Source organism: Geotrypetes seraphini, chromosome 6 (genome assembly GCF_902459505.1).
Source record: "Geotrypetes seraphini chromosome 6, aGeoSer1.1, whole genome shotgun sequence".
NCBI lineage: Eukaryota > Metazoa > Chordata > Amphibia > Gymnophiona > Dermophiidae > Geotrypetes > Geotrypetes seraphini.
The window spans coordinates 28,154,820-28,169,300 of NC_047089.1; the positions used below are offsets into that span (position 1 = coordinate 28,154,820).

Sequence of the window (14,481 nt, forward strand, 5' to 3'; positions counted from 1 at the left end):
TTCTTGTCAGGGAAAAATTTCAGATGCTGCCTCTAGCATCCTTGTATCCCCTCCTAGATCAGAACGATTGGTTATGCTCTCTGGATCTCAAAGAGTCTTATACTCACATTTCCATTCATCTAGCCTCTCGCAAGTTCCTCAGATTTCGGGTGGGAAATCATCATTTTCAATACAGAGTGCTACCCTTCAGCTTGGCATCATCTCCCAGAGTCTTCACCAAGTGCCTAGTAGTGGTAGCAGCAGCTCTGCGAAACCATGGTCTTCAGGTTTTTCCATACCTGGACGACTGGCTCATCAAAGATTCAACATTTCAGGAGGTTATTGTAGCGACCCAACGGACTACTTGGTTCCTCCAAAGCTTAGGTTCTGAAATCAACTTCCCAAAATCCCAACTACAGCCCTCTCAGACTCTACAGTTCATTGGAGCTGTATTGGATACTGTGCAACTCAGAGCATTCATTCCTCAACAGTGTCAGAATGCTCTCATTCAACATTGTCACAAAGTGTCTTCCCTAACTTCACTTTCATCGAGACACATGATGGTTCTCTTAAGTCACATGGCCTCCACAGTTCACGTGACTTCTTTTGCCAGACTTCACCTACAAATTCCTCAGTGGACCCTGGCATCTCAGTGGGCACAGGCTTTCGACCCACTCTCAGCACATTACAGTGACTCCTTCATTGCGACAGTCTCTCCACTGGTGGATGCTCTCTTCCAATCTCTCCAGAGGTTTACTGTTTCAAATGCTCCCTCATCGGAAGGTCCTAACGACAGATTCTTTGACCTATGCTTGGGGGGCTCATCTCAATGGTCCCCATACTCAAGGCCACTGGTCCAACACAGATCGTCAGTTGGAACTTTTCAGCATCTTCTCCACAATCAAGTAGTCCTCATTTGGACAGACAATCAAGTCGCCATGTACTATGTCAACAAGCAGGGAGGCACAGGATCTCTCCATCTCTGCCAGAAAGCTCAAAAGATGTGGAATTGGGCAATCCTTCAACACCTTTCTAAAAGCGATTTATATTCAAGGAGCAAAAAACTGTCTGGCGGACAAATTGAGTCGTCTTCTACAACCTCATGAATGGACACTCAATTCCTCGCCTCTCAATCACATTTTTTCTCAGTGGGGGACTGCTCAGATAAATCTGTTTGCATCTTCCCACAACAACAAACTGCCTCAATTCTGCTCCAGGATATACTCTCCTCATCGCCTCGAGGCAGATGCATTTCTTCTTGAATGGACAAATCAGTTTCTATATGCATTTCCTCCATTTCCTCTCATTCTCAAGTTGCCCGTCAAACTCCAACACGAACATGCCACCATCATTCTGATAGCTCCTTGGTGGCCCAGACAACCGTGGTTCTCCCTTTTCCTTCAATTCAGCAGCAAGGAGCCACTACTTCTACCAGTTTTTCCCTCTCTGCTTACACAGAGTCAGGGGTCTCTACTTCATCCCAAGTCTCTACACCTGACAGCTTGGTACCTCTCAACCTAACTGCCATTCTACAGTTTTCTCAATCTGTCAAGGACATTTTAGAGGCTTCTAGGAAGCCTGACACTAGGCAATGTTACAACCAGAAATGGACTAGGTTTTTTGCTTGGTGCACCATTCATCACCAGGAGCCTCAATCTGGATTACCTGTTGCAGTTATCTCAATCGGGTCTCAAATCAACATCTATTCAAGTCTATCTCGGTGCAATTGCTGCTTTCCATCAGTCTATTGAAGGGGAACTCCTCTCTGCTCATCCTGTGGTTTCCAGATTCATGAAAGGCCTTTTCAGTGTCAAACCACCTCTCAATGTTGTTCTTATTCAATTGATGAAGCCTCCTTTTGAACCAATGGCTTCGGCTCATCTCAAATATCTCACTTGGAAAGTGGTTTTTCTCATTGCTCTAACGTCTGCTCGCAGAGTCAGTGAGCTACAAACTGTAGTAGCGGACCCACCTTTCACAGTATTCCACCATGACAAGGTGGTCCTCCGTACTCATCCTAAATTCTTGCCTAAAGTGGTGTCAGAATTTCATCTCAACCAATCCATTGTACTTCCAGTGTTTTTTTTCCAAAGCCTCATTCTCATCCTGGAAAAACAACTCTTCATACTCTAGACTGTAAGCGTGCTTTAACTTTCTACTTGCAAAGGACTCAGCCACACAGATCTACTCCTCAACTTTTTGTCTCCGTCGATCCAAACAAGTTGGGACATCCAGTTTCCAAGCGCACCATCTCCAACTGGATGGCAAAATAGTGGTTATCTCTAATAAATTCTATAATCCAAAAGACAATAAAGAATACGATCTTAAACATTCTTCCAACTGTAAATCGCAGGGTGTAATATATATTCTACAATGTCCACGTAAGTTAATTTATGTTGGACAAACATCTAGAAAATTTAATATAAGACTGACAGAACATAAAAGTAACATTCAGATCCCAAACTACAGGAGGAGGTTTCAGAGGAGGATTAACATTAACTAAACCCCTCATGAACCGAACCACCAGAGGATGAAGAGAGAGAGAACGTCCCTCTAGATGCCGATGGAAAGCAGCAATAGCACTGAGATGTACCCGGATGGAGGATGTCTTCAGGCCAGACTTGGACAAATGTAACAAATACTCCAGAACCGAGGACACCTGAACCAACTTTGGATCTACATGGTGCGAGGTACACCAGGATGAAAATCTGGTCCACTTCTGGGAATAACAAAGCCGAGTAGAGGCCTTCCGCGAGGCTTCCAACACCTCCCTGACCGCCGAAGTCAGGGGGAAAGGAACCAAGCCGTCAGATGTAAAGACTGAAGATTGGGATGCAACAGCGAACCCTGACTCTGAGACAGCAGAGAGGGAAATACAGGCAGAAGTAGAGGCTCCCTGACACTGAGTTGAAGGAGCAGGGAGAACCAGTGCTGACGAGGCCAACGAGGCGCGATGAGAATCAGACGACTTGAGATGAACCAACATCCTCAAGATCAGAGGAAAAGGAGGAAAAGCATAAAGGAATCTCCCTCCCCAGTCGAGAAGGCAGGCATCTGCCTCGAGACGGTCCTGGGAGTAAATTCGTGAACAATAGAGGGGCAGTTTGTGAGTCTCCGGGGAGGCGAACAGATCCACCTGAGGCGTCCCCCAGCGGTCGAAGACCTCGCGCAGAACTCGGGAGTTGAGCGACCACTCGTGCGGCTGGAGAAGACGACTGAGTTTGTCGGCTAGACAATTCTTCTCTCCCTGAATGTAAACCGCCCGCAGGAAGATGTTCTGGGATGTCGCCCATTCCCAAAGGCGCAAGGCTTCCCGGCACAGGGACCAAGAGCCCGTTCCCCCTTGTTTGTTGACATAATACATCGCCACTTGGTTGTCCGTCCGTACCAGGACCACCTGATTGCGCAGCAGATGAGCAAAGGCTCGGGCTGCCAGAAAAATGGAACGAAGCTCTAACACATTGATTTGACAACGACGGTCCCCCGCCGACCATAGCGCTTGAGTCCGCAGACCGTCGAGATGAGCCCCCCACGCGTACTCCGAAGAGTCCGTGGTCAGGACCTTGCGATGCGGAGGGATGAGAAAGAGCAAACCCCCGGAGAGATTGGAAGAGTTGGTCCACCAACGGAGCGATCGTCTCAAAGAAGGCGTGACCGTTACAGGAAGGGAGAGCGGGTCTCGATCCTGGCGCCACTGGGAGGCCAAGGTCCACTGAGGGAGTCTCAGACGCAATCGGGCAAATGGCGTTACATGAACTGTCGAAGCCATGTGGCCGAGTAGAATCATCAGCCGATGTGCAGAGACGGAGCGCTGCAGCAGAATCTGACGGGCCAGGCGAAGCAGAGCCTCCAGTCTTGACGAGGGCAGGAATGCACGAAGGCGAACCGTGTCCAGCACGGCCCCGATAAACTGAAGGGATTGAGCCGGGCACAACTGCGATTTGGGAAAATTTATCTCGAACCCCAGACGTTGAAGGAAGATGATAGTCTGTCGGGTCGCTGAGATAACCCCCTCCTGGGATGAAGCCTTGATCAGCCAATCGTCCAGGTAGGGGAAGACCTGCAGCCCCTGGGATCGTAGGGCAGCCGCGACCACCACCATACACTTCGTGAAGACCCGAGGAGACGAGGCCAGTCCGAAGGGGAGGAATCGATATTGGAGGTGCAACTCCCCCACCTGGAACCGTAAGTACTGGCGAAAGGCGGGATGCACCGGAACATGGGTATATGCTTCCTTGAGGTCCAGGGAGCACATCCAGTCCCCCGAGTCTAGTAGAGGGTACAGGACTGGAAGGGACAACATACGGAACTTCTCCCGGACAAGGAACTTGTTGAGCCTCCGGAGGTCCAGAATGGGGCATAAGTCCCCGGTCTTCTTCGGGACCAAAAAGTAACGGGAGTAAAACCCCCGTCCCCTTTGGTTCGGGGGCACATGCTCCACCGCCCGAAGGCCCAACAAGGACCTGGCCTCGGACAGGAGAAGAGGAAGCTGGTCTCGGCAGCAAGGAGAAGCCGCCGGCGGATGTTCCGGTGGCATGGACAAGAAATTCAGCGAGTAGCCCTCGGAGATGATCCGGAGCACCCAAGCGTCCGACGTGATCTCGGCCCATGCTGGAAGAAAGGCCTGCAGTCAGCCCCCGATAGGAAGGGGGTCCTTTGACAGTGCGGAGGGGGCCCGCCCCCAACCGCGCATCACGTCAAAAAGACGGAGCGGGTTTAGACGCTCCTTGTGCCTGAGGCTTTGGTTGGGACGCCCTGCCCTGCTGCTGGGGACGTCGGGGCGGAGGCCTGGAAAAGGCCGGCGTCGACTTCTGCGGGTACCGCCGCGGAGGAGGTCTAAACGGCTTCTGCGGTGGAGCCCGGGGTTTGGGACGGACCAACGAGGCAATAGAGCGCTCGTGCTCAGACAAACGCTTGGTCGCCGCCTCCAAGGACTCATCAAACAGCTCTGAGCCAACACATGGAAGATTGGCCAGACGTTCTTGTAAGTTCGGGTCCATATCCAGGGTAGGAAGCCATGCCAGACGGCGCATGGCCACTGCGAAGGCTGACACACGGGAGGCGAGTTCAAACGCGTCATACACCGCATGGAAGAGGTAGAGACGCAGTTGGGACAAATTGGACATAAAAGCCCCAAAATCCTCTTTATGGGAATCTGGCATGACTCCGTAATACCTCGGCAACGACTTCACCATCTGTCTCAAATAAGACGAGAAGGTGAATGCGTAATTCAGGACCCTGGTCGCCATCAAAGAGTTGGAATAGAGGCGACGACCAAACTTGTCCAAGGTCCGTCCCTCCCGTCCGGGGGGAACAGCCGCCGAGACTCTGGACGGCTGCGACTTCTTCAAAGCTGTCTCCACCAGCAGGGACTGGTGGGACAGCTGAGCCTTATCAAAGCCCTTGCACGGAACCGTGCAATATTTAGACTCCATCTTGGAAGGCACCGCTGTGACTGTAAGAGGGGAGTCAAGGTTCCTCAAAAAGGTCTGATTAAGAACCTTATTGAGAGGTAACCGAGGCGTCTCTCGAGGAGGGGAGGGTAAATCCTGCTCCTCCAAAAACTCCTTCTTGTACTTTGATCCTGCTCCCAGATCAAGGTCCAAAGCCCTTCCCATATCTAGAATGAACCTCGAGAAAGAGGAGGGCTTCGAAGGCGGGGAGGGAGATCGAGACGAGCGCCTCACCAAGAAGGAAGGAGAAGCCTCGCGTGAGTATCGAGGTTCCTTCCCCGTACCAGACCCCGAACCCCAAGAAGCCGCACCGAGCGATCTGGACGGGGTCGGGGACCGGCCATGCCCCGAGGAACCCCTTCGGGAAGTCCCCGGGGTATGGGGCACCGAGGCACGCCCCTTTCGTCTTGGCGAAGAGTCCCTCGAGCACTCAACCTCAGACGAACGAAAAAGCCTCGGGTTATCGAGGCGCAGTTCGGAGACCCGCAGGGTCTCGGCCCCGGTCGGCGAGGAGACGCCCGGTGGCGTTTGGGCTTCCTCGACCGACGCTTCGTCCGAGGCCGACCCGAGTGCGAGGAACCCCGGGAGGACCTCGACGAGGAAGAGATCCTCCGAACCCGCCGCACCTTGTCCCGAGGCCGCACACTCCGCTCAGGCTGGTCAACCGAGGTTGAGGGCAAGGTCGGGGCCGAGGCCGAAACCCCCCCGGGCCCGAAGTCGAGGGCACCGGGACCGAGGTCACGGACGCCGGGGCAGCCGAGGCCGAAGCCTGCTGAAGGTGCGTGAAGGTCCCGGACAGCTCCGAGGCAATGAGAGCCCAGAGCAAGTCCTGAAAGACGGGAACCCCCATCATAGTCGGCAGGTCCGGGGCCGTCGGGTGCTCCCTCGAGGGCGACCTCGGTACCGAGTATTCCCGCGGGGCACCCGACTTCGGCGCTTGGGGCGGGGCCGAGGACGACCCACCCGCCCCCGCCGAGGAGCTCGAGGATGGCTTCTTCGAGGCTGAAACAGAAGCAGGAAGTGAGGACTTACCCTTCGCCGACTTCGGGGTCGAAGACACCGGCTTCGACGCCGGGGGTTCCCGGGGCGAGGACGAAGGAGTCGAGGCTGAGGTCAAGGCCGGAGCCGAGGCCGACGTCGAGGCCTTCCCCGCCACGGGGTCAACAGCGAAGAGCTCCGCCATACGAGCCTGATGGCGGCGGAGAGCTCTCCGTTGAAAAGTGGAGCACCGGGAAAAGGTGTCGGAGGGGTGCTCAGGGCCCAGGCAACGCAAGCACCACCGGTGAGGATCGGTGATCGCACCGGGTGCACTTTTTAAAGCCCGTCACAGGACGGGACATGGGCCCAAAAACCGGCCGGGAACAAGCGAGGTCCCGCGGCCGCGGCTACCGGGAGCCCCCGGAGCCGAACGAAAAGATTTTTTTTTTTTTTTTTTCGACGAAAACTGAAAGAAAAGAAAGAAAGAAAAGTAAATTAAGCACAGCGACCGTGAAATAACACACAGCCGCGGTGTCAGAAGGCTAAATTCAAAGAGCACAATTTCCACAGGGTTTCTGGCTCCGTGGAAAAAACTGAACTGAGGACCACGAGGTGAGGATGCGCCCTCTAGTGGGCAAGAAGGCATGCACGTGCGTGGTGCAGTGTAGCAAACTTGAAACTTCAATCAAGTTTGCTTGAAAAGCTGTCCGCGCTGGGGCTCCGTGGATGACGTCACCCACCCACAAGTGAGAATATCATGCCTGCTTGTCCTGGGATAATGAAGCGTATGAGAGCACACAAAATAATGCTGAGATAAGTGCTTAGTTGCTAGCTTTTTCAAACTAAGGAAGTGATGCATCCATTGTTATAAGACTCAGTCATTCTAAATATTTAAAACTATTTATTTATAAAAACTATTAAAAAAAATTATTTAAAATATTTATCATTAAAAATTATTTAAGTCTACCCTCAGGTTTTTCTGGCCAATGACTGGAGCTAAGGAGCAAACAAAACTATGCTGATGGTTCAGTCTGTGATAGGACTGTGCGTAGGCTCCAATTCTGAGGCCTTTTCCTGAGTGAATTTTCTAGAAGACATTATGAACAAAAGCCTTGGTGGTTGCACCCTTCTTTAAAAGTGGTATTATCTTGGAGGTCACCCACATGTGAGAATATGCTGCCTGCTTGTCTTGGGATAAAGCCAGTTACTTACTGTAACAGGTGTTATCCATGGACAGCAGGCAGATATTCTCACAACCCACCCACCTCCCCTGGTTGGCTTCTTTTTTTTTCTGTTGAGTGACTTCATTTTTGGAAGCACTTTTGGCAGATTTAATATACAGGCAATTGTTGTTATCTTCATTTTTTGCGGTATACTTTATACCTTATTTACCATGGACCCCTGATGAAGGTGTTTGTCCGAAACATGGACTGTGTTGGGTCCCTTGGTTGGTAATAAGGTTTTTATATTACTGCAATTTATTTTGGGATAATAAATTTTTGCCTGCATCGTGTACATTGTCTGCAGTTTTTGTTTGCTCTTCTGGCTTCTTAGCTAGCTATCTGAACTGAGGAGATGCGTTCTCTACGTCGGGCGGGAAGGCATTCACGAATGCATGGTGTGGCAGTCGGAAACTTTCTTAAAGTTTTACAAGCAAGTCTGCTTGTGAGGCTGTCCGCATCCGGGCTCCATGGATTACGTCACCCACATGTCAGAATATCTGCCTGCTGTCCCTGGATAACACCTCTTACGGTAAGTATCTGCTTTCCTGCTCCTGCTTAAAAAAAGGAGATGTGTGGAGATGGGGAAAATTGAAAGTGAAGGAAAATTGTATGGCAGGGGAGAGAATGGTGTGATGGTTTAGTGAAAGGCAGGGAAGAGAGATGTGCTGACTAACAAGACAAGGATGAGTAAAAAGGGAAATGGTAGTTCTTTTTTGCCATTCGCTTCAACAATAAAGTCCCTCAGTATTAGCAGTAGATTCCTTGCTCCTCCATTGGGAAACAATTTTTTTTTAATGTGTATCCTCCTATTCCTTTGATAAGGAAGACTTTGCTGAAACTCAGGCATGATCCTCATCACTTCTTTCTGGCCAAGGCATGTGTTTTTCCCTCTACTTCTGGAATTGTTCTCTGAAGAACTATGGAGATTGGAATGTTTTCAGACCCTCATCAGTCAGAACAAGGGGTCTCTTCTCTATCCCAACCTCCAATCTCTGGTTCTCATGGCCTGGATATCAAGAGCATAGAATATGCCTCCTTGCAGCTGCTGAAGCATGTTTCCAGAATCTTTCTGGCTTCCAGGAAAGATTCCACTAAGAGGAGTTATTCCTTTAAATGGAGGAGCTTTGCTGTCTGGTGTGAGAGCAAGGCCCTAAATCCTCCCTCTTGCCCTACACAGAACCTCCTTGAATATTTCCTGCATCATTCTGAGTCTGGTTTGAAAACCAACTCTGTAAGGGTTCACCTCAGTGGAATCTGTACTTTTCATCACTGTATAATGAGGTAAGCTCATTTCTGGACAGTCTTTAATAGTTAACTTCATGCAAGTTTTGTTGTTGATGAAGCTCCCTGTCAGACCTCCAACCATGTCATGGTACCTCAACGTCGTTCTCACTCAGCTAATGAAAGCTCCTTTTGAGCCACTTGATTTCTGTCATCTGAAATACCTGACCTGGAAGGTCTCATTTTAGATGGCAGTCACTTCATCTCACAGTCAGTTAGCTTCAGGCCCTAGTAGCGGATCTACTTTATACAAGATTTCATCATAACATAATGCACCTGAAGTTCCTTCCTAGGGTGGTGTCGGAGATCCATCTTAACCAGTCAATTGTTCTGCCAACATTTTCCCTAAAACCACATACTCACCCTGGTAAAAATGCACTGCTCACTTTGGACTGCAAGCGAGCCTTGGCTGTCTACCTGGTGTGGAGTGTGGACTAAAACTCATAGACAGTCCACCCAGCTTTTTGATGCAAACAAGATGGGGATAGCCATTGGCAAACACACATTATCCAATTGGCTGGCAGATTGCATCTCTTTTGCTTATGCCTAGACTGGGCTGACTCTGGAGGGCCATGACATGGCTCACAGTATCAGAGCCATAGTTGCTTTGGTAGCCCACTTGAAGTCAGCCTCTGTTGAGGAGATCTGCAAAACTGCAGCATGGTCTTTAGTCCACACATAAAGATGATGGAAGTCAAAATAGAGACAAATATACATAGTATAGAGTGACAATGTCAGGCTGATCATATAAGATGCCAGATCTGTTCAACCACTATTAAATAGGTAAGTGTCAACCAAGAAAATATGGAATATTGTGATACTAGAGTGAAAAGGTATGGTGGCTGTGTTAGTCCACTCATATTTAAAATTACAATGCCAACAAGGATGTCACCTCTGTCAGACAGCACTTGGAAAAACTGACAACTGCCCCACTGATTTTATGTTGCGAATACTGAAAGGAAATTTTAAGACAATCCAAGAACGTAAGACTTTTGAAATCAAAATGATAAAATATTTTGATACCCTCTGGACAACAAGGACCTTGGCTTTCTGTCCCACTGCAAAGAAATTCAAACTGTTTTGTCACCTCTTTGTCTCCAAGTACCACTGAAATGCGAGTAGAACTAGGCCTCATATAATTAGGGCTAGATGCACTAAAGATAGCGACTTGATCGCTGTTGGCTGATTCTCCAGCAGCGATTGATGCACATTCAAGTTTGCATGCAAATGATTTTTATGGAGGTGCAAATCATATGCATGCAAATGCAACTGATCAATCACTCAGTGAATGATTGAAACATGCGCAGCACCCTAACAGCAGTGACAGGGGAAGTAGCCCCCTGTCACTGCTGTTAGGGCTTCAGTTTTTTTTTTTTTTTTTTTTTTTTTTTTTTTATTTATCATTTTATATATAAATACATATACATTACTTGTATAAGAAAATAAAGAGAGAACTTCCACAAGTTTTAAAGGAAAAATATATCTGGATAATGTCCATTATCATAATTGAACCAAAAATTCACTCTTAATTAGTCCACATTCTGGAGGAGAAAAATTCACATTTGTGAGAGATATTTATAATAAGATATTATCAGTAAACCATATTTGTAGAGTACATCTTCCTACTTTACTTTGGGAGTAATCCTACATTCCCTTCAGAGATATTTGAAGTTGTTATTCCCTTTCCTTCAAGAAAAAATTGTAATTGTGAGGGCTCAAAGAATATATATGAATGTTGATCCAAAAGGATCTTACATTTACAAGGATATCTCAATTGGTATTTGGCCCCCAATTGTATTACAAACTGTTTCAGTTCAAGGAACCTCTTCCGTCTGGTCTGAGTTGTTTTTGAGACGTCTGGAAACATACTGATCTTACTATCCAGAAAGGTCACTTCTTTCAGCCTGAAAAACAGTCTAAGAAGTGCCTCTTTGTCTTGTTGAAAGACAAACGCCACCACAAGAGTAGAACGACAGATTACTTCATCCACTGAAGTTTCAAGAACTTCTGTTAAATTCAATGGATTAGGAAATTCAGGAGAATCTTCTGTACCTGAAGTTTTCTGTTTTGATACAGGCAAGTAATATATCCTATGTAAAGGAGGTAGTCCGACATCAGGATATTTGAATATTTCTTTTAAGAACTTGTAAAACATTTCCTTAGGAGGTGTTGTTAACACCTTAGGAAAATTAAGGATTCTTAAATTCAACATTTTCATATAATTTTCAAAGTTTTCCATTTTCCTAGTAAACAGTAATCTGTCCTGCAAAATAACAGACTGAGAAGCTTGTAAACTTTGAAATTTCTGATCCAAATTTTTAACCTTTTCTTCCTGATCCTTCAACTCCTCCTGTAATTTGTCCAATCTCCTTTCTTGAAGAGTCACCTGAGGTAGGGTTCCTGCACATAGTTTATACAAAGAGTCTAACGCCGTCCAAATAGACTCTAAAGTTATCTCAGCAGGTCTTACCAAAGGAAGGACTGTAGAGACCTGTCCTTCACTCGCTGAAATCTTAGCCACCTCCTCTGATGTAGTTATTCCTGCCGAGAGCACTTGAGGATTAGGCAAGCCCTCCAGCTCCATCGGCGACGCCATCCGTCCCCGTGGAACTGCCACTATTCCCCAGTCTCGCGGCTGCAGAGGAGATGGAGGTCCCGCGGGGCTGAGCGAGACTTCGCTCCCGAGAGCCGAAATCTCTCTCCGATTCGGCTCATTCAGTTTTTTTTTTTTTTTTTTTTAATGGTACAGATGTGCATGTGTTAAACACACACAATCTGTGCCATTACATTACATTAGTGATTTCTATTCCGCCAATACCTTGCGGTTCAAGGCGGATTACATAAAGGTTTTCAAGAGGTTACAAGAATTGTGACATAGCATAAGAGATGTCATAAGAGTTACATAAGAAATTACCAAAGAGTTGTCGAGATCTTAAGGTGATAAATGAGGGTAGTTAGAAGCATATTAGAATTTGTTGGGTAATCAGAAGCATATTAGAAAAAAGTCCCCCCCCCAAGCCATGCCCCTCCCCTGCACCAGGACATCTGAGCCAAAGGCACCCCCCCCCCCGAACCCCCCAAAACTGGCAGGAAGGATGCCCACTCCTTCCTGCCACCGGATGCTCCCCTCCCCCGAATTGAAAAAAATGCCAGAAGGGATATCCACTTCCTCCTGCCACTGGATGCTTCCCCTCCCCTTCCCCCCGGATACAAGGGGTAGGAGCCTAAGGCCCTGATCAGCTCAGTCAAGTCAATCAGGACCTTAGGCTCCTCCCCCTTGTATTCGGGATACAGAGGGAGCCTAAGGAAGTCCCTGATTGGCTCAGATGCCTAAGATCAGCCTGAAAAGATCCAAAAGATAAGGCAAAACACTAGTCTAAGGGTTTTGAGAGTGCAGAGTGCAAAAAAGACACACCTGGATTAAATACCAATACTAAATCAATAAATAATGAGTGATAGAGGCAACCTCAGTGTGAGGATCAGCAAAGGGAGAAAAACTCCAGCGCTTCACACTAAAGGGCATCTGTGGCAAAGTTTTTTGAGGAGTTTCATATTGCTTTGTTAAGATCAGCCTGAGGCATCTGAGCCAATCAGGGCTTTAGGCTCCTCCCCATGCATCACTTGATACACCGGGGAGGAGCCTAAGGTCCAGCATTGCAGACAGTGGCCATGGAGCAGGGGGAACTGAGCACCCCTCTTGCTCCCAACTTAAAAGGTACGGGGAGGGGATGTTGAGCGGGGGGCCTCCAGTGGCGGGAGGGTGTGGGCATCCATCCTGCCATTTTTTCAGTTCGGGGGGGGGGAAGCATCTGGTGGCAGGAGGGTGTGGGCATCTCTCCTGCCATTTTTTGAGTTTGAGGGACGTGTCCGGTGGCAGGAGGGATTGGGCATCCCTCCTGCCATTTGTTTTGGGTTGGGTGGGGGCTCTTTGTTGGGGGTCATTGGGGAGGGCCTGCGGCAGCGGTGGGGGACTTTTTTCTTTTTTTTATATGGGACAGATATTTTGTGTGTGTAATACACTCAATCGGTTTTTACAATTGCTAAAACTCAATGCAAAATAGCCAAGCGATGTTAGTGCATCAATCACATGGCTATTTTGCATGGGGTTTTAGCTAATTTGCATGGCCGGATCGGAAAATGGGCTATCAAGGGGAAAAATACACGGTGGGCCATTTTGTGCATTGGGTCAGTTATCAGCGATTGTCACTAAAGCTGTGAAAACAGGTTTAGCAACTATCGCTGACTTTAGTGCATCCCCCAGTTAGTTTCTTATCAGAAAAGAAAGAAAGCTCACAACAAAGGAATGCAGGCCCCAATTAATGGCAGTACCAGATTGTAAGAGACAGCACAAGAAAGAAAAAAAAACCCCAAAACAGTATCAGATTATAAAAGCAGAAAAATCCTAGAACCAGAAATAGAAAAGAGAAAGAAATGCTATATACCAGGCAGAGACAGGAAGAGTAGTCTGAAGTAGTTGCTCATTATATGTAAAGAGAGTTAGAGAAAATCAAGATAGAAAAAAAGCTTGTTAGTGACTTCAAAGAAAGCCTATTTGTTTTAGCATACCTGGATAAGCTCTGTTTCTGTCTTCTGTTCAACACTGTCATCCTGCTTCTTAGAGCAAACAAATATCTCAAACCTTTATACTTAGTCGAACTCAGGTTAAGTATTGTCTTGACTGATATTTGACCTGTTCTGTGTGCCTTAGAGAGGTTAAAACCAGAGATGAGTGCATGTAAGAAGAAATTAAAATGGTTTAGCTATTATATTAACATTACATCTCTATTCTCCAACAAGAGGCAGCACCAGCCCCCTACAAAGAGAATGAAGTTAGCTCTGATAAGTAGTGCTGCCCGATTCAGGAAAAAAAAATCTTGATTTGATTCAGCCTATTGAATTGATTTTTCAATTCGATTCGATTTTCCTGCCCAAGTGGGTGTTTTTTTCAGACATCCTGGTGGATTTATTTTATAGCCTCTTTACCCCCTATGCCCTCTCCTACCCACACTGGCGCTGTGGTGTAAACAAAATAAACAAACAAAAAAGACTTTTCTTCGCTCTCTTAAATCCTAGCTCACGTATGCGGTCTAACACCAGCTCTGGCAGGATACATATTTCAAATCTGACATATTGTAATCACAAAACAGAAAATAAAATTATTTTTTCTACCTTTTGTTGTCTGGTTATTATTCAAATCTTGTTGGTCCCAGGCTCTGGTTGTATTCTGTTAACTCGCCAGGGTCTCCTCCTTTCTTCTTTCTCCGTGCTAATCATCCATCTTCCATCTCTGTCCTCCCCTTCCATGTCCCTTCCCTCCCTCGGAGGTCTGGCATCTTCCCTTTTTTCAAATCCATCCCCGCAGCTGCAGCGATGGACCCTACAATCCCCATATCCACCATCTCTCCTTTTCTCAACTACCCTTTCATCCAGCATCTCTCCCTCCTTCTCCAGTGTACCATTTCTCCTTCCCTCCTTTCTGTCCCCCCATCCATCTCGCCGTCTCCATGAGTCCAACACTTTCTCTCTCTGTCCTTGCCTCGTCCCTCAAGTGGCATCCCTCTTTCCCA

The 14,481-nt window shown here is 47.7% G+C and overlaps 1 protein-coding gene across 3 annotated transcripts in view; it reads left to right on the forward strand.

Annotated features, from left to right (window-relative positions):
- PIWIL4 (piwi like RNA-mediated gene silencing 4) overlaps window positions 1-14,481 on the forward strand; it is a 211,334-nt gene that overhangs the window by 94,841 nt on the left and 102,012 nt on the right. The gene's annotated exons all lie outside the window — the stretch shown is intronic.